Genomic DNA, 25,968 nt, shown 5'->3' on the forward strand with positions numbered 1-25,968 from the left:
TTTGCCACTAGAACACCAAGAATCTCCAGAATGGGTCCAAAGCTTTATTCAGCGATCACATCATGGTTGCAATAACAACATTTCAGAGCCATGCAGGACCCCTTCATCAGGCATGTGACATCACATACCTGATGAAGGGGTCCTTTGTAGCTCTGAAACATTAGTTGAATAAAGCTCCATTCTGGAGATCCTTGGTGTGTCGGTGACATACTTCTTGCCTTGAATCTTCAGTTTCCAGCCAGCTGGTAACTGCAACATCCATTCACATTTACAGCCAATTTCAGGAACGTATGCATGGGAATATTGTGCTTAAAGTGTTACTAAACCCTGGACCCTGCAGGCACTATATCTGGTCTCCCACAGTACACAGAACATGGAAATGCAATTATTTTAGTAAATATAAACTGCTTTTCTCATCAGCAGTTAGAGTAGTCTTGTGACTTCAGCAGAGCACTGGTTAAAGCTTGTAGGAGGAGTTTCCCTTCTGCTCTAGGAGGCAGTGAAACCTCTGACCCTCAGTCAGGACAGTGCTGATTGGCCCTGTGCTGATCACATGCACCCTTCCAAGAAAAAAAAAACCCTTTCTAGCAATACACAGCAAACTGAGCATGTGCATGTGACCACAGGTTCGGTCTGTATCAGGTGGTCATTTCAACAAGAGGAGGGGCAGAGAAGAAAGGATCAAAACAGCATTTTTACACAATGTAGAAGATTAACCCCTTAGATTCCGCAGTGAGTATAACAAGCATGCTTTACTGCATATACAGACTGATTTTACTGTTGTAAACCCTCTCTAGCAATACACACCAAACTGAGCATGTGCACGTGACCACAGGTTCGGTCTGTATCAGGTGGTCATTTCAACAAGGAGGGGCAGAGAAGAAGGGATCAAAACAGCCTTTTATTATGGCAGAAAAACATCCAGCATATTTGGAGCATACCTGTGTGCATGAGGCCTTACAGTCAGATAGGAAAATGTGTGCAGGTCTGTGGACCAGGAATGGTCAAATTCCATGAGCCAGGTAGCCAGTGATCCTTAAAGATGAACTCTGGGACAAGTATAAATTCTCCTTTGCAGTGGGGCTGTAACTGCACTGTAAGGGTTGTATGCTGGCTTATGCCTGGGGCACTGCTGCAAGACCAGCGCCTTCTCCCCTTCACCCTGGCAGTTGGATGCACCCGACATCATCAAAGGGCTATAGCCCTGCACTGGCCGTGAGGACGCCAAGGGACAGTCCACTGCCAGAACGGTGTCTTATGGGGATAAGTAAAAAGGGAACCCCCTGCTAAAAATGGCTGTATCTAAAACTCATGATATATTTGTGTGATGGTCAGTGGGAAGAATGTTTCTTACACTTGCGGTCATTGCGAAGAATTACCCCCTTATAAATAGCTAAAAAGATCATTGTTGTCAGTGGTAACTTATCTGAGAGGCAGAAATTGCTCAAAGAGCCCCTAGAAACCTCTGGAGGAACCCCAGTTGAGAAACCCTGCCCTAGACATAAACGAACATTTAACCCTGGCAGTGTGGGCCAAGTCCCACTGCAAGGAAGGACTTTTAATTTTGGGGGAGTTGGGCTTTAAAAATCACAGTTGGCGCCTAACTTTTGAGGTTTTCTTTGATGATTAATGGAGTTGGCTCCAAAATCCTGCTGGCTCATGGACTGAACAGGCAGGCTCCGGAATTACTTATTTGTCTACCTCTGCTGTATACAATCCCAGATCATAAAAAACATTGATGAGACAAGACATCAAGGAGGCTGGATTTTAAGCAGCCATCGCTTTCACTGCTGAGCACTGCAGTTACCAGCTAATCCTCAATGCTATCCCAACCTTATAAAGTATTTTTAAAATTGAATTAAAATGACAGTAGAAATCTATGATGCAGCCATCAGCAGCAACTAATTCCACCCAGAAAACAACATGGTCAGGTGAAGTGGAATGGCTACTGCTGAGTTCTAGGCACCGTTTTACGGGAGCCATGTACATCTCAGACAGCATGGAGGTAAGCGTCATCAACAAATTTCAAAGACCTCCCACTGTACTTTCCAGATATATTTTACTCAGCTTTCCTTTAAGACAAAGTAAGAAGAAATTACGGCCACAGAATGCACTTGTTTTTGCACGCATGTATTCTACTTGTGTGACCATTTTCTTTACAATGGGGACCATCAATCAAGCAATGTACGGCAATTACGGCATCTCACAGAAGTGAGTATACCCCTCACATTTTTGTAAATATTTTATTCTATTTTTTCATGTGACAACACTGAAGAAATGACACTTTGCTACAATGTAAAGTAGTGAATGTACAGCTTGTATAACAGTGTCAATTTGCTGTCCCCTCAAAATAACTCAACACACAGCCATTAATGTCTAAACCGCTGGCAACAAAAGTGAGTACACCCCTAGGTGAAAAATGTCCAAATTGGGCCCAATTAGCCATTTTACCTCCCCGGTGTCATGTGACTCGTTATTGTTACAAGGTCTCAAGTCTCAGACATTATGTATGGCTCAAATTGCAACACATCCACACTTATAATGTGCAGGACCCGCACTAGAATCAGATTGCATTGGTATTCACACCAATGTGATCCAATTCTGCACATCGCACCGCGTTTTGCGGATCAATTTCAGGGTGTTGTTAAGTTAACCTACACACCCGCAGTGGTTCGAATGAACAGGGTGCGATTGAGATGCAGTCTCAGGTCTCAGACATTATGTATGGCTCAAATCGCAACGCATCCGCACCTAAAAGGTGCAGGACCCTTTTTTGGATCCGCACTACAATCGGATCGGATGGGTATTCACACCTATGAGATCCGATTCTGCACATCGCACTACATTTTGCGGATCGATTTCAGGGTTTTGGTAACATACACACCCGCAGCGATTCGAATGAATGGGGTGTGATTGTGATGCGGTTTGGAATTCGCTAGGAATTCCGCACCACATCAGTATGAACCCAGGTTCAATCCCCACCGCATATAAGTGAATCAGCTCTAAAGGTCCAATTTATTTTATTTATTTCAGAAACTTATACAGCGTCGTCAATTTACGCAGCGTTTTACACATATATATTATACATTCACATCAGTCCCTAACCCTCAAGGTGTGTACAATCTAAAGTCCCTAACTCACATTCATACATACACATATTAAGGCCAATTTAGACAGGAACCAATTAACCTACCAGAACCTCTTAACTACAAGAGGTTTATAAGCGCTTGATAGTACTCATACAGGTGCTGCCATACATGTTCCACCAATCAAAATCTGGGAAACAACTTCTTATTTTGTAAGAATCTAATGCTCTCTGTATAAACAATGTTTTGTTACTTCCAAAAAAGCCACCAATTATACTCACACAGCATATAAGAATAAAATGTATCCAAATATATGAATAGTAGTGAGAAAAGCTATTTACAATAGCAGTCAGAAGATCCAATCACTCATGTGCCGGTAATTGCTTACTCCCTTAGAGCCAAGTATTGGCTCAACAGAAGAGTGATGACATCACGCACAGGGGTGTGACTCCGTCCTTACAAGTTGTGTCCCAGAGGCAGGACTTCATTGGAGGGCAGCAGACACCCCGTGCTATCAACTCTTACCCTAAGTTCACACCTAAGAGTTTTTCTGCAGCATTTTGCGGAAATGCTGTACAGTCCATTTAACATGATTTCCTATGGGAAAGGTTCACATCTTTGCGTTTTCACCCGGTGCATTTTTTGGAACGGGTCAGGGACTTTTCTGAATGAAAAAAAGTTGCTTTTTGGTTCTATAGACTTCAATGGGAATGCTGCATAAAAGCATGTATTGTGTTTTTGCTGCTTTTTTTGCTGCGTTTTGCATTTAAAATTTGCCTAGCAACAAGAAAAATGTAAAAAAAATTAACAAACGCGCCAAAAACGAAAGTGCAAAAATGCAACGCAAGACGCAATGCAGAAATGCATCAAACCTGCATAGGTGTGCACCTAGACCTACATAGCGTTCAAGTGTTGTCATTGAAACCAACAAATTTGTCGCATTATGCAAGCTCTGTGCGGTATCTGTTCCATGCTACTTTACACGGATGTATTACAGACATTTTATATTGACATATGTTTAAGAAAAGCTACAAATGGCATAATCCTCATATATAACATCATTTAAACTGCATGTTCTCTCAAATTACACAGAAACATCCAAATATTATAAACGTAATCAACTATATTGCCAGCTACTGCAGTTATTTCCAGCTTCTCCAGGGGCCCCATCGAGTAGGGGATATGCATACTTCCATTATACTAAGCTGGATCAATGTAAGTATACAATACAAATACCTCCAGGAGTTCAGCTTTAATAGCTTTTCTGGGGGAAGATGGAAAATCCCTTTAAAAACCCATCCATTCAAAATGTGCTTTCCTGTCTGTACAGCTTTCCTCTGACAGCAAAGACGTTGTTTGCACTGCAACTGGATTGCTGTTGTGTGTTTCATAATCACTGACCCCCTAAGGCCTCATGACCACAGGATGTTTTTTTTTCCTCCCCTGGACACCTACACTATATTGTCAAAAGTATTGGTACTCCTGCCTTTAGACAAACATGAATTTTAATGGCATCCCAGTCTTAGTCTGTAGGGTTCACTATTGAGTTGGCCCACCCTTTCCAGCTATAACAGCTTCAACTCTTCTGGGAAGGCTGTCCACAAGGTTTAGGAGTGTCTATGGGAATGTTTGACCATTCCTCCAGAAGTGCATTTGTGAGGTCAGGCACTGATGTCGGATGAGAAGGCCTGGCTCAAAGTCTTCACTCTAATTCATCCATAGATGTTCTATTGGGTTGAGATCAGGACTCTGAGCAGGTCAGTCAAGTTCTTCCACCCCAAACTCGCTCATCCATGCTTTTATGGACCTTGCTTTGTGCACTGGTGCGCAGTCATGTTGGAATAGGAAGGAGCCATCCCCAAACTGTTCCCACAAAGTTGGAAGTATGAAATTGTCGAAAATGTCTTGGTATGCTGACGCCTTAAGAGTTTCCTTCACTGGAACTAAGGGGACAAGCCCAACCCCTGAAAAACAACTCCACACCATAATCCTCCTCCACCAAACATTACACTTGGCACAATGCAGTCAGGCAAGTACCGTTTTCCTGGCAATCGCCAAACCTAGACATGTCCATAGGATTGCCAGACAGAGAAGCGTGATTCATCACTCCAGAGAACGCATCTCCACTGCTCTAGAGTCCACTGGCAGCGTACTTTACACCACCACTGCATCTGGCGCTTTGCATTGCACTTGGTGATGTAAGGCTTGGATGCAGCTGCTCGACCTTGGAACCCCATTCCATGAAAAACTCTCTACGCACTGTTGTTGTGCTAATCTGAAGGCCACACAAAGTTTGGAGGTCTTTACCTATTGACTCTGCAGACCGTTGCCGACTTCTGCGCACTTCAGCATGCGCTGACCCCGCTCTGTCATTGTACGTGGCCTAGCAATTTGTGACTGAGTTGTTCCCAGTTGCTTCCACTTAGTATAATACCACTAACATTTGACAGTGGAATATTTAGTAGCAAGGAAATTTCACGGATGGACTTATTGCACAGGTGGCAACCTATCACAGTACCATGCTTGAATTCACTGAGCTCCTGAGAGCGACCCATTCTTTCACAAATGTTTGTAGAAGCAGTCTGCATGCCTAGGTGCTTGATTTCATACACCTGTGGCCATGGAGGTGACTGAAACATCTAAATCCAATGATTTGGAGGGGTGTCCCAATACTTTTGGCATTATAGGTGTTCGTTTATGAACCAGCGGTCAATGATCACTGCTCAGTTCTCCGGAATTCTCGGAGAACGCAGTTCTCCTGTGAATGCCTTTTATGAAACGGTGTAGATCAGTTCTGCAAACGAAGGGAGAACGGTCTACAAACGCTGGAAAACAGCTGCTTTTACTATAATCTCACAAAGATTACAGTAAAAGATCAGTTTACTAAGCAAAGGTAAATTATCGCTGCTTAGTTTGCGGATTCTCCAGCTCTGGACTGGAAAATCTGGAGGGAGAACACAGATCTCCTGTGAAGGGCTGAACATGTTCTACGCTGATCTCCTGAGTGTCATAAACTGTGAATGACCAGAGAATAGCTACGATCCTCTGAATCACAGCTATTCTCTGTGTCATAAACGGACACCATAGTGTATGTTCCAAGGGAGTAAAACACAGCTGAAAAAAAAAACAAAAAAAAAAAACACACCTAAAGCCATGTTTTGCATGCGAGTTAATGCAATCTGTTGGCCAGAATATTCATTTATTCTGGCCATTAGAATGCAATTACCAAATAAGGGTTAATGTGCATTTTGTGCTTTTTTCCACCCAAATGCTCCTCTCCTGAACACGCTGCCTCTATACACCTGTAAATGCGTTGTGTGCATGGACAGATAGGTTTAGATTTAGTAAAACTGGAGCACTCAGAATCTGGTGTAGTTGTGCATGGTAGCCAATCAGCTTCTAACTTCAGCTTGTTCAATTAAGCTTTGACAATAAAACCTGGAAGCTGATTGGTTTCTATACAGAGCTGCACCAGATTTTTCACTCTCCAATTTAAGTAAATAACCCCCATTTTTGAGGCAGAAAAAAAAAATGTTTATAAAGCTTCATGTACATGAGCAGCTCCTAAACTCGTGTTTAGGGGCTTTTGGCATTTTTTTGCCAAAGCTCCTAAATTCAACTCCATAAAAGCCTAAGTGTCCATGTACACATAGGCTTTTAGTAGAGTTTAGGAGCTGCCGCGATTAGGTGAAGTTAAACCTCCCTCTCCTGAACGCAAGATAGGAACGTTTTGACTGCTGACTGTGTGTAAATGCAAAACCGTGGCAAAATCGCGGTAGGCTCGGCTTTACTGCGATTTGCATTTTCCCGCAGCCCGCTGTCAGGGTAGGCTCATGTACATGGAGCCTAAAAGTGGGGGTTTTCTTTCGTCCTGAGTGCATGAGGCCTTAGAAGCAATGATAAGGATCTTCTCAGAACTTTTCATATAAACCACACTTGAATCTAGCCTGCCTAGGAGCTGCCGTGATTAGGTGAGGGTAAACCTCCCTCTCCTGAACGCAGGATAGGAACGTTTTGACCACTGACTGCGTGAAAATGCAAAACCGCGGCAAAATCGCGGTAGGCTTGGCTTTGCATTTTCCTGCAGCCAGGGGTCAGGGTAGGCTCGTGTACATGGAGCCTAAAAGTGGGGCGGGGGTTCGTCCTGAGTGCATTAGGCCTTAGATGCAATGAGAAGGATCTTCTCAGAACTATTCATATAAACCACACTTGAATCTAGCCTGCCTAGGAGCTGCCGGGATTTGGTGAGGTTAAACCTCCCTCTCCTGAACGCAGGATAGGAACGTTTTGACCACTGACTGCGTGAAAATGCAAAACCGCGGCAAAATCGCGGTAGGCTTGGCTTTGCATTTTCCTGCAGCCAGGGGTCAGGGTAGGCTCGTGTACATGGAGCCTAAAAGTGGGGCGGGGGTTCGTCCTGAGTGCATTAGGCCTTAGATGCAATGAGAAGGATCTTCTCAGAACTTTTCATATAAACCACACTTGAATCTAGCCTGCCTAGGAGCTGCCGGGATTTGGTGAGGTTAAACCTCCCTCTCCTGAACGCAGGATAGGAACGTTTTGACCACTGACTGCGTGAAAATACAGAACTGCGGCAAAATCGCGGTAGGCTCGGCTTTGCATTTTCCTGCAGCCAGGGGTCAGGGTAGGCTCGTGTACATGGAGCCAAAAAGTATGTTTTTTTTTCATCCTGAGTGCATGAGGCCTTAGATGCAATAAGGATCTTCTTAGAACTTTTCATATAAACCACACTTGAATCTAGCCTGCCTAGGAGCTGATGTGTATATGTTTTTTATTAATGGCAATCAAGGAGTAATTGTTCTACTCCAAATAATTAAGTCATTTGGTACTGCTGACGTGTACACTTTTGGCAAGTGTGAACTTTCAAGATATGTCCGCTTACTAACCACTGAACTGAGCTTATCATTCCAATCCTGTTCCCTTTGGGTAAACTTCCGAGCCATGACGCCTGCCTGGCACAGGTGCAGAGAGCCCTTCCCAAACACAATGGGGCCGCAGTGCAAAGGTCCATACAAAATCCTGCCTTTCAGCAACGCTCCGCCTGGCTTTATTTGTATTAAATACCCCCTACGCATAAAGGAGGGATGTGGTTTTGTTTAACTTTCTTAAGAATGTAAAGAATCCCCCCCTGTTAAGCCGGTGACCCCGCTAGGATCCCATATCAAAGTGTGCAGTACATGTCATGGAATACACTGCACCTGGAGCTGTCGTAGCCAAGCAGTGAAAGTACGGGCCCATAGAACAGATCAGCACTTATCCTGACCACACCTCGTATATGAATGTGCGGAGAACTGATTAGAATAAGTTATACGGGTTCAGATGTGAACTCATAATGGAACACAGCCAAGTTATTCTGTTTAAGCTGTGTTTTCATCCGTGCAGTTATGTAATCTGCATCCAAATTCCAAGCATAATATTAATCTTCTGAGATGTGCAAATTCCACTGCTGTGCAACTGGAATCTGAACTGCATTGGATTTTGCTAATGTATCTTTCAGCTCCCTACATCTAAGGCGATGTTTACATTTTTGGTTGAGAGCAGTAAAAGCAGGAGGTTGAGCCTCATTTTTATCACCACTCAACCTCTCCCCTTTAAGTTGCAAAGGCAGCTGGACAGGGCTGTATACTTGCTGCGCCACAGTAAAGCTGGCCATACATTATACAATTTTCTTATTCAATTTCCTTTAGATTTGCCTTCAGCTATATGTAGTCCAAGGGCCTGCCTAATTGCATACAAATTGAGAGCGTTAGACTCCATGCACACTGGCGTTTTTTTTTTTAAGCTCCTAGAAGCATTTTTTCTTTCTGCTCCTAGACGCTAAATAGTGGTATCCTATGTGTTCATGAACACTACTTTAGGCTATTAGCGTTTTTTGAGCTTCAGCATCTAGGAGCAGAAAAAAAATATTTTTGTAAAGTTTTTTGGAGCGTTTTTAAAGCAGGAAAAAAAAACACTAAACACTCCTAAAACAGCTTTTTCTTTTTTACATGTACTGTAAACATGCTAATAAAATGCTAGTGCTCCTAAATGCTACTAAAAAATGCATTACCAGCATTTTTATCCAGTGTTCACTAGTGTGTACAAGAAAATTGTACAGTTGCAAGAAAAAGTATGTGAACCCCTTGGGATTACGTGGAGTTTTGCATGAATTGGGCATAAAATGTGCTCTGAACATCATCTAAGTCACAACAATAGAAGAACACAGTCTGCTGAACATAATACTACACAAACATTAGATGTTGCCATGGTTTAATTGCACATAACATGTAAACATTCACAGTGGCCTACCTAAGAATTACACCTCCTGTCAGTACTACCCACTGAATACGATCTATTCAAGTGAGGCCACATCACAACTGCCCTGTAACCACATGCAATGCACGTACCTGTGGCATGGTGGTATCCAACTTTTAGGGGTTAAAACAGATGGTGAGGAGTCAATAAATCTTTGCTCACCACCTGTCAAATGCCCTCTTAGGCTAGGTTCACATATGTGTGGGTGGTGCGGCTGCGGATCCACACAATACCACCCGCACAGAGGAATGCGGACCAGCGCGTGGGTGCAATTAGTTCTGACACGCCGTCCGCACTGGAAAACGCAACCATACTGGGAACCGAGGTTCCCATGCAGGCTGCGTTTTCAGAAGTGAAGGTACTTCTTCCCTCAAATGAATGGGCTCTTGTGTCCGTGCAAAACGCGGCCCGCATCGCCGCATATATGTGAACCAGGGGTTAAAAGCGATCCAATGCAGATCACTCTTTAGAGGGTAATGCATGTGTAAAGGAGCCATAACAGATGATAGCGCTTCATAGAGAATTAAGATTAGTGGTTCTTTAAGACAGGGGTGCCAGTACACACTGATTTTGGGCCAGATTAGGAAGTTTTAAGGGATTCTAAACATTCGATTTTTTAAAAATAATAAACACATTATACTTCCGCCTGGCAGTACTAGGATCGCTGGTTCAAATCCCAACCCCGGCACCACCTGCCTGGAGTTCGCATGTTCTCCTTGTGACTGTGTGGGTTTCCTCCGGGTACTCCCGTTTCCTCCCACACTCCAAAGACATGCTGGTAGGTTAATTGGCTCCTGTCTAAATTAGCCCTAGTATGTATATGTATGTATGTGAGTTAGGGACTTTAGATTGTACACTCCTTGAGGGTTAGGGACTGATGTGAATGTACAATATATGTATGTAAAGCTCTGCGTAAATTGACAGCGCTATAAAGTACCTGAAATAAATAAATACTTACGAATCATTAGTAATACCTCATCTGGAATATGCAGTTCAGTTTTGGGCACCGATTCACAAAAAGAACATTGTGGAACTGGAGAAAGAACAGAGAAGGGCAACCAAACTGATAAGAGGCATGGAGGAGCTCAGCTATGAGGAAAGGTTAGAGGAACTGAATTTATTCTCTCTTGGGAAGAGGAGATTAAGGAGGGATATGATCAACTTGTATAAATACATCAGTGGTTCATATCGTGAACTCGGTGTAGTTATTCACCCTGAGGTCATCACAGAGAAAAGGGGGCACTCTTTACGTCTGGAGGATTTAGAGATTTAATCTGCAAACATGAAAGGTTTCTTCACAGTGAAAGCTGTGACAATGTGGAATAGACTCCCTCAAGAGTTGGTTCTGGCCAGCTCAGTGGATTGCTTTAAAAAAGTCCTGGATTCTTTCTTGGATACACAGAATATAACTGGTTACTATTTATAGGTAAAGTTGATCCAGGGAATATCCGATTGCCTCTCGGGGGATCAGGAAGGAATTTTGTTCCCTGCAGGAGCAAATTGGATCATGCTTTGCTGGGGGTTTTTTTGCCTTCCTCTGGATCAACTGTGGGTGTAGGATTATAACTTTTTTTTTCTTTTTTAATGGTTGAACTGGATGGACTTTTGTCTTTCTTCAGCCAGACATGTAACTTACCTGCTGTGTGTAATGATTTTGCACACAGCAGCTCCAATTCTCTTCTAGGGTCCCCCGCTGGTTCTCCTGGCTCCTCCCTCCTGTCGAGTACTCCACCAAGGAAGCTGCTTGCCAAGAAAGGTACTTATGCGGCTTTGCTCCTGACCCCTGCTGCCTGTGTCCATAGACACAGACAGTGGGGCTTTACCCTGCTCCTTGCGCCTTCGTCATAGATTCTGACTGACAGCAACAGGAGCCAATGGCTTTTGCTACTATCAATCTGCCCTGTGAGGGGGAGAGAGAGCCGCTGCTCTCGTGCACAGCACTGGATCAATAATTCAGGTAAGTATAAGGGGGCTGGGGGGGGGCTCAAATGTGCAAGTATTGGTGTACAGACACAGGTGTATTTCGGTCTGTCATTGATTTTGATAGGTTGCTGGCAGAAGCCTGTATGCTGCACTTGTGACTCTCAGCCAGAGAATTGCACCCAAACATTTGCTGCATGGTCTCCCTGCAGCTGTGTCCTTGTGTCCTTAAAGTAGTACCAGTATTCAACAACATAATTCAGGAGAGCACAGGCTGCTGCCTACGGAACAGATCCACAAATAAACAAGGGTGTCTGTTCAAGTGCATGAAAGTTACTATATTCTGCTTTGGTTTTTAACCACTTGCCCTCCAGAGGCTTTACCCCCCTTCCTGACCAGGCCATTTTTTGCGATATGGCACTGCCTCAGTTTGACTGACAATTGTGCAGTCAAGCAATGCTGCACCCAAATGAAATTTATGTCCTTTTTCCCCCCACAAATAGAGCTTTCTTTTGGTGGTATTTGATCGCCTCTGCGGTTTTTATTTTTTCTTTTGTGCTATAAACTAAATAAAACCAACAAATTTAAAAGAAAAAATTTTTTTTTTACTTTTTGCTATAAAACATATCCAGTAAAAAAAAAAAAAAAAAAAAATCAACTCTTTGTCATAAATTTAGGCCAAAATGTATTCTGCTACATGTCTTTGCTAAAAAAAAAATCCCAATACATGTAAATTAATTGGTTTACGTGAAAGTTATACCGTCTAAAAATGGCGGTATAGATACTGAAATTTTTTTTTATACTAGTAATGGCTGCAATCAGCGACTTATAGCGGAACTGAGGTGGCCATTCTGACACTGGGGGGAACTGTCACTGGCATCCCCAGTAATAAATAATAAAAAGCACTGACACTGTACTAAAGACACTGGGCAGGAAGGGGTTAACATCTGGGGCGATCAAAGGGTTAACTGTGTGCGTTTTACTAGGGAGGCATGCTGTTTTGTATTGCTCTGCTATGCAGAGCAATACAAAGCAGCATGCTGGAGCTGACAGGGGAGAGATCTGTATTGTTTACACACAGAGCTCTCCCCCGTCAGTGATACTCGGCGATCACTGGGTGCTGGCAGGGAATTTCTGGCCAGAACCCGCTGATCGACAGCAGTAGCCGCCAATGGCAGCGTGTGTAAGGCACACACTCCCCCTACCCTAAAATACAAAATCACATATGTATATACATGATTTTGCACAGGTTTGCGCCCTCTAGCAGTAGTTTTTCTATAGAGCGGTCGGGATGCGGTCAAGGCTCCATTCACAAGGCGGGTCCAATCTGGTCCACAAAAAAAAAAAAAAAAGAGAGAGATCCGTCCTTTTCCATTTTGGTGGATTGGATCAGAGGGTAGTCAGGTGTAAACAATCAGTCCATTTACTCTCGGCCACCTACAAAGCAGAGCAGGCTCTGTCCATATCCTCTCTGCAGAAGCTGATCAGCCATGGACCTGTCATCCACCCGCTCTGCTCTTATCTGAGCAGGGGATCTGTGAGTGGATCTTCTGCTGATCTGGAAGGTGTCCACACCATGTGAAACGTCACTATATGAAGTTCCCTACGTTGTTAACACATAAATACAAATTATTCTTGCTTAAAACAAGGACACCCATCTAAGGTTCTAAATATCAGCTAGTGCATCCATCTGTATAAAAAAAAACAAATTTACATACAGCATGACTTTTTGAGCAAATAGATGACAACCCCAATTCCAAAAAAGTTACATAAAACAGAATGCAATGATTTGCAAATCTCATAAGCCCATATTTTATTCACAATAGAAAACATGTCAAATATTAAAACCGAGAATATGTACCATTTTATGAAGAAAAAAAAAAAAGGTCATTTTGAAATCGATGGCAGCAACACATCCCAACTTTTCTGGAATTGGGATTGTATTTGCTTGGTATGCATCAACATTCCAAGTCTCCTTTCTATGACGCTATCAGGCATGTCTTCTCCTCAGAGACCTAGTTGAGGATTTTCTTTCTTCACATCTAGTGGACACGCCAAGATTAGCAAAGCTACAACATGTGTGCGTCCAGGTCTCCGGGGAGATTATGTGGACTGCTATGATGAAAAAAAATCTGCATAACCAAACAAGATTTTTTTTTTTAACCCACGTTTCATACATTATATTTTAATTTTAACTGCTATTTATTTCTAAAACAATTATTAAATTCCTCATTATATTATGATGAAGGATTGAGCAATGAAGTGGCAACTTTGTGCCACCCACTCTGACTCATTAACATCCAGCCACCTCCCATGTTCAAATATGTGCAGAGAGATATAGGGACAGATGATCAGGCGGCACATTTGTACTGCAAGTGTTGCTTCTATCAATTTCTGGAAAGTGTCTTCAGCTTCAATAATGATGTAACTTCAATTTTACAAAAGCTTGTTCAATTAAGCTTTGACAATAAAACCTGGAAGCTGATTGGTTTCTATGCAGAGCTGCTCCAGATTTTGCACTGTCCAGTTTTAGTAAATCAACCCCAGTGTGTGACTAAGCAAGTGACACCCTTATTGCAGCACGGTTATTATAATGCCAATTTCCTGCTCGATGAATAAGTGGCAGGAGAGGCTTCAAAACTGAAACAGTATACAGCAGCATCATTCCCGGATGTGCTGTGTGGCTATGAGAACTGCACAACCACCTGAACAGAATTACAAATATTTCAGATCGTTCCCATACATTATTATTATTATACAGGATTTATATAGCGCCAACAGTTTGCTCAGCGCTGTACATTATAATGGGAGACAGTACACAAGACAGTACAGTAACAATACGATTGAATACACGAGGGGTTCAAGGGCCCTGCTCCTTGGAGCTTACAATCTAGGAGGGAGGGGATAGTGGTACAGGAGGAAATAGCTGTGGGGGATGGAGTGGTAGGAAGAGTGAAGGAGTTCAGTAATTAGATGAGGGCGGGGTAGGCTTCCCTGAAGAGATAGGTTTTCAGAGTGCGCCTAAAGGTGAGGGAGTAGGTGATAGTCTGATGGATTGGGGTAGGGAGTTCCAGAGGATGGGGGAAGCCCTGGAGAAGTCCTGGAGATGGGCATGGGAGAAAACCAGGGAACTAGAGAGTAGGAGGTCTTGTGAGGAGCGGAGTGTACATTTTGGGTGGTATTTGGATACCAGATTGGTGATATAGTTTGGGGCAGTATTATGAACAGCTTTATACGTCAATGTTAGTATTTTGAATTTTATCCGTTGGGCAATCGGAAGCCAGTGGAGGGATTGGCAGAGAGGGGTGGCGGATACGGAGCGGTTAGTAAGGTGGATGAGTCTGGCCGCATCATTCAAGATAGACTGAAGCGGGGATAGCCTGCGGTGAGGTGAGACAATGAGGAGGGAGTTACAGTAGTCAAGGCGTGATATGATGAGGGAGTGAATGAGTTGCTTAGTGGTTTCTGGGGTTAGGAACGGATGTATTTTGGAGATGTTACATATACATATAATTCTTAGCTGTCTGCATGGACTCCCACCTCCCTTTACGGAAATAAAAGGAGTTTTAGCTTAAAATATGATCATTCTTATATACACAAATAATGAATTACATGCCAAACTGACATCCATCTATGATGAAAAGTTATATAATTGTTAACTGAAATCAAATAATAAGATTAACTACAGTATATGCCAACACATACACACAGAGAAATGTATTGAAAAACCTAACAAGCTCTTTTTAGGAACGGCGATGTGAATCCTTCCAGAGGAAAACATCAATGATCATCCATGGATCTGAACATATTTTATTATCATTACTTAGAAAAGAAAAGGCCTTCTTTCTATAGAGTTAATGAGATGCTATAATAAAGAAAGGAGAGAAGACAGAACGGGAAGGGTTCCGGATGTCGGGATCTGCACTATTTCCTTGTGGGTACAGCTGCACTAACACAAAGCTGAACTTCAGCTGCTCAGTTTATCAAATGTTGGCTCCAGCTAACCATTTTTAATGGCTGACTGCAGACCTTTAGAAAATAAGTCTAAAAAAATTCTGAGTGCATCTGTGTTCACTTGTCTTATTGCTGGACAAAAACACACAACGTAAACAAGGAAACAATTCCTTATAGAAAGGAAGCATTTTTTCCCCCCAAAAAAAAGAAATACATAATAATACAATAATAATAATACTGTTGAACATAATATTATTATACAGTATTTATATAGCGCCAATAGTTTGCTCAGCACTGTACATTATAATGGGAGACAATACACGAGACAGTTCAGAAACAATACAATACACGAGGGGTTCCAGGGCCCTGCTCCTTGGAGCTTACAATCTAGGAGGGAGGGGACAGTGGTACAGGAGGAAATAGCTGTGGGGGGTGGAGTGGTGGGGAGAGCATAACAATAGAACATAATATAGAATACCATTCTAAAATAATATATAAAAGAATTTATATCAACACTGTTTATACTCCAGAAACCCTTCCAGCAATGTTTGTACTCACAACATATCAAGAAGATATACAACATACCAATACACAACATATACAGAAAGAAAAGCTGAAGACGAATTCTTCTTAACATTGCATGGAGGGTGAGTCTAGGCTTTAGATCTCATTTCACACCAGATTTATTTATTTATTACAGGTACTTATATAGCGCCATCAATTTACACACACATACTCTTTCTACATTCGCATCAGTCCCTACCCTCAAGGAGCTTACAACCTAAAGGAGGAGCTTACAATCTAATACTGTAACGTTGATTACAGTCTATGTGTGCATGGTCACATAAGATAACATGCTGGGGGGTGTACTGGCTGTAGGAAAAATGCCAAAAGCCAAAAACAGCCGCTGTAAAAATGTCCAGTGTGCATGAGGACTTAGGCTAGGTTCACACCTGTGCAGTATGCATTTGATCCGTTTCTGCAGTGCTTTTGCATTTTTGCACATGCGTGGTTTTTTCTTTTTTCAACTTGCTGCTGGGCAGAAAAAAAAACGCAAAACGCATCAAAAACGCACTACACGCTTTTCTGCATCGTCTCCATTGAAGTCTATAGAACCAAAAACGCAACCTTTTGCATTTAAAAAGGTCCCTGACCCTTTCCAAAAAAAGCACTGGGTGAAAACGATGAGGTGTGAACCTGTCCCATAAGAAAATAGTGTTAAATGGACTGCTGTGCGTTTCTGGAAAACGCAGCGAAAAAACACATAGGTGTGAACCTAGACTTAGTGAATCTACCCTACAGTATTCAAAAAAAAAAAAAAATCACAATCCATGGAGGAAATAATTATACTCCGGAAAGGGAAACACAGTCTTATACCAGAATTATACGGGTCAGCCGGGGATAGAGAGTTTGCTGTGTTCATACGCAGCTTAACTCCACCTCTGGATGCAGCTGCACTCTGTGCCACAAATAAACTGTCCGATCAGCTGCGGCCAAAACTCAGCAGAAATGCCTTCTGCACCCAGATTTGGTTGAGGGCTCTATTCACATACAACCACTCAGATAGGGTGGCTCCCATTCCCAAGTTTTCTTTTTTCCCCGCAGAGTTATTATTATTATTATACAGGATTTATATAGCTCCTAGATTGTAAGCTCCGAGGATCAGGCCCTCAAATCCCTCTTGTATTGAACTGTATTGTTGCTGTATTGTCTCCCGTTATATTGTAAAGTGCTGAGCAAACTGTTGGCGCTATATAAATCCTGTAAAATAATAATAATATAGCGCCAACAGTTTGCTCAACACTTTACAATATAACGGGAGACAATACAGCAACAATACAGTTCAATACAAGAGGGATAGGAGGGCCCTGCTCCTCGGAGCTTACAATCTAGGAGTTCAACTTTAAGGCTTCTTTCACATTTGTGGTAGGCTGACCACCAAAGCAGATTGCTTTTTAGACGGCAGTACAGCACTGGCTGACAGGTGTTCAGGAGGCCTACTGCTACCTTCCTAATTCTTGTTTTTCACTTTTTTTTTTCTTTAAAATTGCAATTTTACTGTGTGGGTCCCTGAGTGTTTGGGCTCGTGGTCATGGTGCAGCCCCATTGAACTTTAATGGCGAGTATGACAAGCGGTGCCACCTGTCAAACTCTGCAGCTCAAGTTAAAAATGTCATGGCCATGATGCTTTCCTTCCGGGTGTACAACCCTGATTGGCTGTATTGTTACATTTTAGGTTGGCAAGCCAACCTAGGTTGGTAAAGCCGCAGCTCAGCCGCCTGTTTTTACCTCCCCACTGATCGCTTGTGTAAAGGAGGCCTAAATGCAAAATGTTTCTGCTTAACTGGGACATCCCTGGGCAGCACAGTGGCTAAATGGTTAGCACTTCCACCTGGCAGTACTAGGGTCGTTGGTTCAAATCCCAGCCACGGCACCACCTGCCTGGAGTTTGCATGTTCTCCCTGTGGCTGTGTGGGTTTCCTCCGGGTACTCCGTTTTCCTCCCACGCTCCAAAGACATGCTGGTAGGTGAATTGGCTCCTGTCTAAATTGGCCCTAGTATATGTATTAATGTGAGATAGGGACCTTAGATTGTACACCCGTTGAGGGTTAGGGACTGATGTGAATGTACAATATATGTATGTAAAGCACTGCGTAAATTGACGGCGTTATATGTACCTGAAACAAATAAATAAATCCCTGATCTGACAGCAATATAGGGGCTGCCATTGCAGACCTCCTTCTCTATATACTCCTAGATTGTAAGCTCCAAGGATCAGGTCCTCCTATCCCTCTCGTATTGTTGCTGTATTGTCTCCCTTTATATTGTAAAGTGCTGAGCAAACTGTTGGAGCTATATAAATCCTGTATAATAATAATAATAAACTAGTTTCCTGAATGTCTCGTCTCAGTACTCTGAGTGTTCCTTGTCTCTATACTTGCTTTAGGTCTCAGAATGTACTATTAGCACCACACTACAGGGCACCTAGCATTTTCAAAAGAAGAGTCCACTATGGCAGCCTACAGATTTCTTCCATGACAGATTCACATTAAATTGTCCCTCCAAATAGAAGTACAATGCAAGAAAGCTTACTGTATAAACAAATGAGTCTGCAGCCTATTAGATACCTTTCTATAAAAACAGTATATAATTACAATGTATTGGGATTTTCACTTGAAATGAATATTCTGCTGGAGACAATGCACAGCCCACAGAAAGTCAGCAGTCTTGGAATTCATTGTAATGATGACAATGGGAAAGGCCTGGCTGCTCTCTCTGCCTGTATCAGGATGGAATTCTAAACAATGTAGGGAGGGGTAGACCTCTGACAGGGCAAGTTAAATAAAGGACTGAGAATCTAAGAAGAAGGAATGTTGAAAGGTATTCCATAGGCTCCATCTACTCTAATCAAAGATACGCTGAGCACTTATTCAGTAATGCAGGCCATAGACGGGTTGTTTAATCGGCCGAATTTTCATCCGCACGAAAACAATCGGCCGATATTCACGCCGTTAGTGGGGCCAGCCCGTCAGCCATTTTTGGCGGATCTTCTCATTTATTTTTATTGGTCATGCTGGAAAATCCATGAAAATCTGCCTTTTTTCGTGGACATTGTTGGCAACATCGGCAACGGAACCGATTTTCGTTATTGGCCGACAATTTGGCCGATAAACGGCCCATCTATGGCCTGCGTAAGGTTGTACAAAGAATTCTGAGCACTAAGCCCTGGTTCACATATATGGGCTGTGCGGGCCGCATTTTGCGCGAGCACGAGAGCCCATTCATTTGAATGGACTCCCGTGCCCATTGACACGCAGGGAAGAAGTCCCTGCACTTCTGAAAATTCAACCTGCACGGGAACCTCAGTTCCCAGTATGGTTGCCGTACACATGCCCCATACCCGGAAATACCAAGATCACGTATATATACAAGAGATTTTGCGCAGCCCTGTTGGATTAGTTCTGCTATAGGGCGGACGGGAAATGGTTAAAAGAAATTTTTTTTTTCTATAGAATTGTATTGTATTCAACTTTTTAATAATATCATAAATTTAAATGAAGATGAATTTAAAAAATACAATTTAGTAACGTGAAATACATTTTATTGAAAGTAACACAAAAATTGAACAGAATATAAAATTAAATTATATACAATTAAAAAACTTAATTAGAAGCATTTTTGCGTTGAAGTCAACGGGAGGCGATTTTGCATTGAAGTTAATCATTATTATCGGCAATTTTTTATTTATTTATTTATTTTTTTCTATCGGCAAAACGTTGATAACCCTATTTTAAACTAATGACTTTCGGCGGCTGATATAGTGATGCATCACTAACAGCAACCAGAATTCATCTCACTGAAGTGCAGGGAATGATCACAAATTCAGTCATATGCTATGGGATTCTGTTTTCTCTTAAATACTATGTAATAATATGTGCCTGCTGTACCGTATACTTATATGAAAAAGTGTCCTGTTCTCTCTGTATTGCTTCATTTGTGTGAAATCCCTGGTGTTCCTGGCAGTCCCTCTGGTTTCCTAATACAAACTGACCACACTAGGCAGGAAAGCAGAGCGTGGTCAATTCTATATTTATTCTGGGAACGGTTTTATTATTTCTGTACACAAGTATTTTGTCTTTCATTTCTATTTTAAATTGAATGGATTGTTTTACATATACATTAAAGAATATACTCCCATAAGAGTTCCAAATAAACCCAAAGTGGTACAAAGCAGCACTTACATCATTCCTAACAAGAAGCCCTCAACAACAGTGTATCCAAGGCTAAGTTCACAAGCGTGCGCTGTGTTTTTGGTGCAATGCGCGTTGCGGAAGATTTTACACACGTTATTGGAGCGTTCCCATTGACCTCTAATAAAATGCGTGTTCACGGAAGTGCATCAATGATTCCAAAAGCAGGACTATCATGAAAATGCACATTTTAATAGAGGTCAATGGGAACACTCCTAAAATCATGTGTTAAACGTGCCACAAGCACCGCACCAATAACACAGTGAACACGTATGAACCCAACCTTCAATGTTTTAACTATTTTACTGGGGTTTTTTTTCCATTTTCTGTATTCGCAGGAGAACTTTACAGTTACGGAATACTGAAAATGGACAAAGAGGATATAAAAGTACTAAGATTACAAAGCAGATGGAAGAGAATTAAAATGGACCTCCAGGAAAACAATGATTTTTTTTTTTAAGTATTTTGGATATAAACGAGTTACCTCTAAGGCCCCCTTCATGCGGGTACCGCCTGGTCCATGTATAGATCCCCTACTGAATCAGAGCAGAAAGAGACAGATGTGACTTGTGACATCTGTGCCCCTGCATTATTTCCCAGCATCTACAAACCAGAGCTTTCCATACCAATGCTGAATCTACTAGCAACCAGAAGAAAATGGACTTGGGCTGATTTACATCAGACTACCTTTGATCCATCACATTTAGGTCCAGAAAAAAACAGAAAACGGGCCAGTTCCATTTTATTGCTTTGGACCTGAACGGATTTAGGGGCAACGTGGTGTAAACAGACATTCAAAGACTAACATTGAGATTTGGATCAGGTCCACTTGAAAAACAGACAGACGTTTGATCAAACCTGTGGGCCAAAGGGGCCCCCATCCATTCATTTACTCTCCCCGTCCTTTCCCCCATCCATTCATTTACTCTCCCCGTCCTTTCCCCCATCCATTCACAAAAGCGTTATATTCTGTTCAAGGTGTTCTGTATATGAACAAGGGAAGAGCCTGCCGTTTACCCTCCCCTCCTCCATTCAGTAATCAGGTGACTCTTTGGCTGCCCAAATCACTTCTACAAAAAGTCAGCAGCCCATTATAAATCATAAACAAACTCTCAGCTATTATAGAGCCCGTGAGTTAGTTTACATGCCGCTACCCTAGTGTATTTTCTTCGGGCGGCTATTTTCTTTATGTCACCGCTCCAGTACTGTCTCCAGCGCCAACACGGCTCGCAGGAGACACTGACTACACAGGAATCATAGGACCACAGGCTTCTGCTGCCGTCAAAATCCTGTGAGGAGGTATGGCTTACCAGCGCTGTGTGTGTCTATGGACACACGTAGCCCGCATTGGGAGTGCACGGGTGCCCGCATACCACACGGCTTGCTAAGAGGGCACTCGGAGTAAGAAGAAGTAGACAACGCTGGAGGGGGACAGCCAAACAGGAAGTAAGGGACCGTTCTGCAATATCGTTGCACAGAGCAGGTAAGTATGTAAGAGAAAAAACACCCTTTAATATTACTTTAGGAAATGCATACAAGTATTAAACTATTCTATTATATCCATCTTTAATTTGATTTAAACTTTTAAATCTATTTATTTTTCATGTCGATTAGCAGTATTTTGTCCCAAGAAGTGACAGTAGAATGCTAATAACAACAACAGCAACAACAAGAAGGACAGAAGACATAAATAGGAAGTATCTATATAAAGCAAAATGTCTGCTTGTTGCTATGGATGTAAATAGCAGAGAAGATTTTTGCAGTCTTAGCACTTTTAGAATTCTGATTCCAGATAATAGCGATACACACCCACAATCACAAGATCACACAATTAATTAGCTTGAGTAATACATTTACATTTATTCGTCTTTTTATCAAGTTTTCTGCAAATCTTTGTACTATTCCCACAAAAATATTAATTATGTGATTGTAAGCACATCAAATCAGACATTTCTCTACACGCAGGCAAAAAAACACTGGAGAAGAAAGTGACCTTTGCAGCCTATATGGATGTTCATTGACTTTGGCTTCATGTACACAAGCAGCTCCTAAACTCGAGTAAAAGCCTAAGTGTCCATGTACACACAGGCTTTTAGCAGAGTTTAGGAGCTGCCGCGTTTAGGTGAGGTTAACCTCCCTGGCGGTATGATTATTTCCAATTTTTGGCGCTGAAAGCGGTAACATTTTTTTGCATGGAAATATGTAGTTTTTTTATTGTAGGCTGTAATTTTTAGGAAGAACTCACTGAAATCTGTCCGAACAAGAGTCTAGTAAACATTCCGGATATGATAAAACTTGAAACACGAAATCATAAATTATAATTTATTAAATAATCATAAAAAATAATAATATATTTAATTCAATAATATAATCAAACCAAAAACACTGAAATTTGAAATACAGAATCAAATTCGCACATCGCTGAGTAAAGTCGCAAAATCGTTTTCAGTGTCTGATGACGAATTTCCCCCACGAATCATTATCACTCAATTCTGCAAGTGGTTCTGATTTACTATCGCTGTTCTCTAGCTGGTCTAAAACCACTTTTGACATAAAGGGACGCTTTTTGGACGCCATGGACATTTCTCAGTTTCCAGGCAGAAAGAACAGTCAAAATGCAGGCAGGGCACAGGACAAAGCACTCGGGACAAAATATATGTGAAATGCATTGAAACAGCAATGTTTTACTATATAATAATCATTTTAAAAAAAAATGACATTTTTTAAAAATGTCAAATTTGCTGCCGGTTCCGGCGCCCGTACGTCCCGACGTCACAGGGACCGGAAGACGGAAGCTGGATGCCGGCATCGGCCGGAGGAGATGGCCGGGGAGGCTGCAGGGGACACATCGTGGGAGCGAAGGACAAGGTAAACGCTGCAGGGACCCCCTGAGCAACGCCGCATGGTAAGCCCGAGTGTAGCTCGGGGTTACCGCTCTTGGTACTGACATTTTACCCCGAGATACACTCGGGAATACCGCCAGGGAGGTTAAACCTTCCTCTTCTGAACGCAGAAGAATAGCATTCAAGATAGGAATGTTTTGACAGCCGTCCGCGGGAAAACACGGCAAAATCACAGTACAGTGGTTGCTGCGATTTGCGTTGTCCCGCGGCCAGCGGTCAGGGTAGGCTCATGTACATGGAGCCTTAAAGTGATTTGAAAGCTTAAAAGAGAAGTATGGGATGGCTTTTTTTTTTCAAAATCATACTTACCTAGGTGGATGCCGCATCTGTCCCCCACTGGTGTGAGAACTCAACGATCACATGACTGCCGATCGCTGAGTTCTCACCGCTGCTGTAGACACTGACAGTCAAGGGGAGGGTGCAGCTGGCTCAGGCTCTAGCTGAGGGTGGATCCAAAACTTTAAAGTCGGGATCTTTCCCCTACCTGGACCGACTGAGTGACGTAGTCGATAGTAGGTTTCAGCCTACTGTCAGCTGAAAACAGGTCAAAGGAGCGCAGAATGAACTGCACTCCTGTGATCCACAGTAGTACAGCCAAAAGGCTGTACTTCTCCTTTAAGGCTTTTTTAAATAAAAAAAAAGTTATACTCACCTGCTCTGCAATGACTTTGCACAGAGCAGTCCAGATCTTTCTCTTCTAGGGCTCCCCACCGATCCTTGTCTCCTCGGCAAGTGTCCCCACAGAACCCACTTCCTATGGGGACATTCGTTCCCGAGTCACGCTACCTGCATCCATAGACACATATAGTTACATAGTTTGGCTGAAAAAAGACAAAAGTCCATCCAGTTCAACCATTAAAAAAAAAAGTTATAATCCTACACCCACAGTTGATCCAGAGGAAGGCAAAAAAAACAGTAAAGCATGATCCAATTTGCTCCTACAGGGCAAAAAATTCCTTCCTGATCCCCTGAGAGGCAATCGGATATTCCCTGGATCAACTTTACCTATAAATGTTAGTATCCAGTTATATTCTGTGTATCTAAGAAAGAATCCAGGACTTTTTTAAAGCAATCCACTGAGCTGGCCAGAACCAACTCTTGAAGGAGTCTATTCCACATTTTCACAGCTCTTACTGTGAAGAAACCTTTCCGTGTTTGGAGATTACAATTCTTTTCCTCCAGACGTAAAGAGTGCCCCCTTGTCCTTTGCGATGACCTCAAGGTGAATAGCTCTACACTGAGTTCACTATATGAACCACTGATGTATTTATACATGTTGATCATATCCCCCCTTAATCTCCTCTTCTCAAGAGAGAATAAATTCAGTTCCTCTAATCTTTCCTCGTAGCTGATCTCCTCCATGCCCGTTATCAGTTTGGTTGCCCTTCTCTGTACTTTCTCCAGTTCCCCAATGTTCTTTTTGTGAATTGGTGCCCAAAACTGAACTGCATATTCCAGATGAGGTCTTACTAATGATTTGTCCCGGGGTAATATGATATCTCTCTCTGGAGTCTATACCTCTTTTAATACAAGAGAGGATATTGCTCGCTTTAGAAACCGCAGCTTGGCATTGCATGCCATTATTAAGCTTGTGATCTACCAGAACTCCCAGATCCTTCTCCACCATTGATTCCCCCAGTTGTACTCCCCCTAGTATGTATGATGCATGCATATTCTTAGCCCCCAAGTGCATAACCTTACATTTATCAACATTAAACCTCATTTGCCACATAGTTGCCTAATTAAACAGTGCATTGAGGTTGGCTTGTAAGTTGAAGACATCCTGTAAGGACGTTATTCCACTGCACAGCTTGGTGTCATCTGCAAAGACAGAAATGGGATTTATAATCCCAGACCCTATATCGTTTATAAATATATTAAAGGGTAAGGGCCCCAACACTGAACCTTGGGGTACACCACTGACAACCCTAGACCATGCAGAGTATGAATCATTAACCACTACTCTCTGAATACGATCTTTCAGACAGTTTTCTATCCATTTGCATATGGATTTTTCCAAGCCTGTAGACTTTACCTTACACATCTAAATGATTCAGAGAAGGATTGGGAGAAAGTGCTGTGGTCAGATGAGACCAAAATTGAGCTCTTTGGCATTAACTCAGCTCCCCATGTTTGCAGGAAGAAAATGCTGATTATGACCTTAAGAACACCATCCCTACAGTCAAGCACAGAGGTGGAAACATTATGCTTTTAGGCTGTTTCTCTGCTAAAGGTACAGGCCGACATTGTTACATTGAGGGACCAATGGACCGGTCCATGTATAGTAAAATCTTGGATGAAAACCTTCTTCCCTCAGCCAGAACACTGAAGATGGGTTGTGGATGGGTCTTCCAGCATGACAATGACCCAAAACATTCCGCCAAGGCAAAAAAGGAGCGGCTTAAGAAGAAGCACACTAAGGTCATGGAGTGGTCTAGCCAGTCTTCAGACCATAGTCCTATAAAAAATTTATGGAGGAAGCTGAAACTTCGAGTTGTCAAGCAACAGCCAAGAAACCTTAAGTATTTAGAGAAGATCTGTAAAGAAGAGAGGCCCAAAATCCCTCCTGAGATGTGTACAAACCTGGTAACCAACTACAAGAAACGTCTTACCTCTGTGCTTGCCAACAAGGGTTTCTCCACCAAGAACTAAGTCATGTTTTGCTTGGGAATCAAATACTTATTTTACTCACTGAACTGCAACTCAAATTTATAACATTTGTATCCTGTGTTTTTTCTGAATTTTTGGTTGATATGCCATCTCTCTCATTTAAAATAAACCTATGATAAAAATTATAGATTAATTATTTCTTTGTAAGTGGACAAACTTAAAAAATCTGCAGGGCATCAAATAATTATTTTGCCCACTGTATATTTTGCCTGATATGGCACCATTAAAGTAAACTTGAAGTAAAGGGATATAACTTGTACTTCTAAGGGAGCATACACTATATTTCCACAGAAGAAAGAACAAGAATACCTGTGTAAGCCTTTGTACCTTGGGAGTCATAACTTGGAGCTTACACAGAGCTGTAGATAC

At 42.3% G+C, this 25,968-nt stretch overlaps 1 protein-coding gene across 1 annotated transcript in view; it reads right to left on the minus strand.

Annotated features, from left to right (window-relative positions):
* Positions 1–25,968, minus strand: part of RIN2 (Ras and Rab interactor 2) — a 272,461-nt gene that overhangs the window by 184,430 nt on the left and 62,063 nt on the right. The window lies entirely within an intron of this gene.

Source organism: Staurois parvus, unplaced genomic scaffold, assembly GCF_062004578.1.
Source record: "Staurois parvus isolate SC_StPar_1 unplaced genomic scaffold, SC_StPar_1.0 ptg000081l, whole genome shotgun sequence".
Lineage (NCBI taxonomy): Eukaryota > Metazoa > Chordata > Amphibia > Anura > Ranidae > Staurois > Staurois parvus.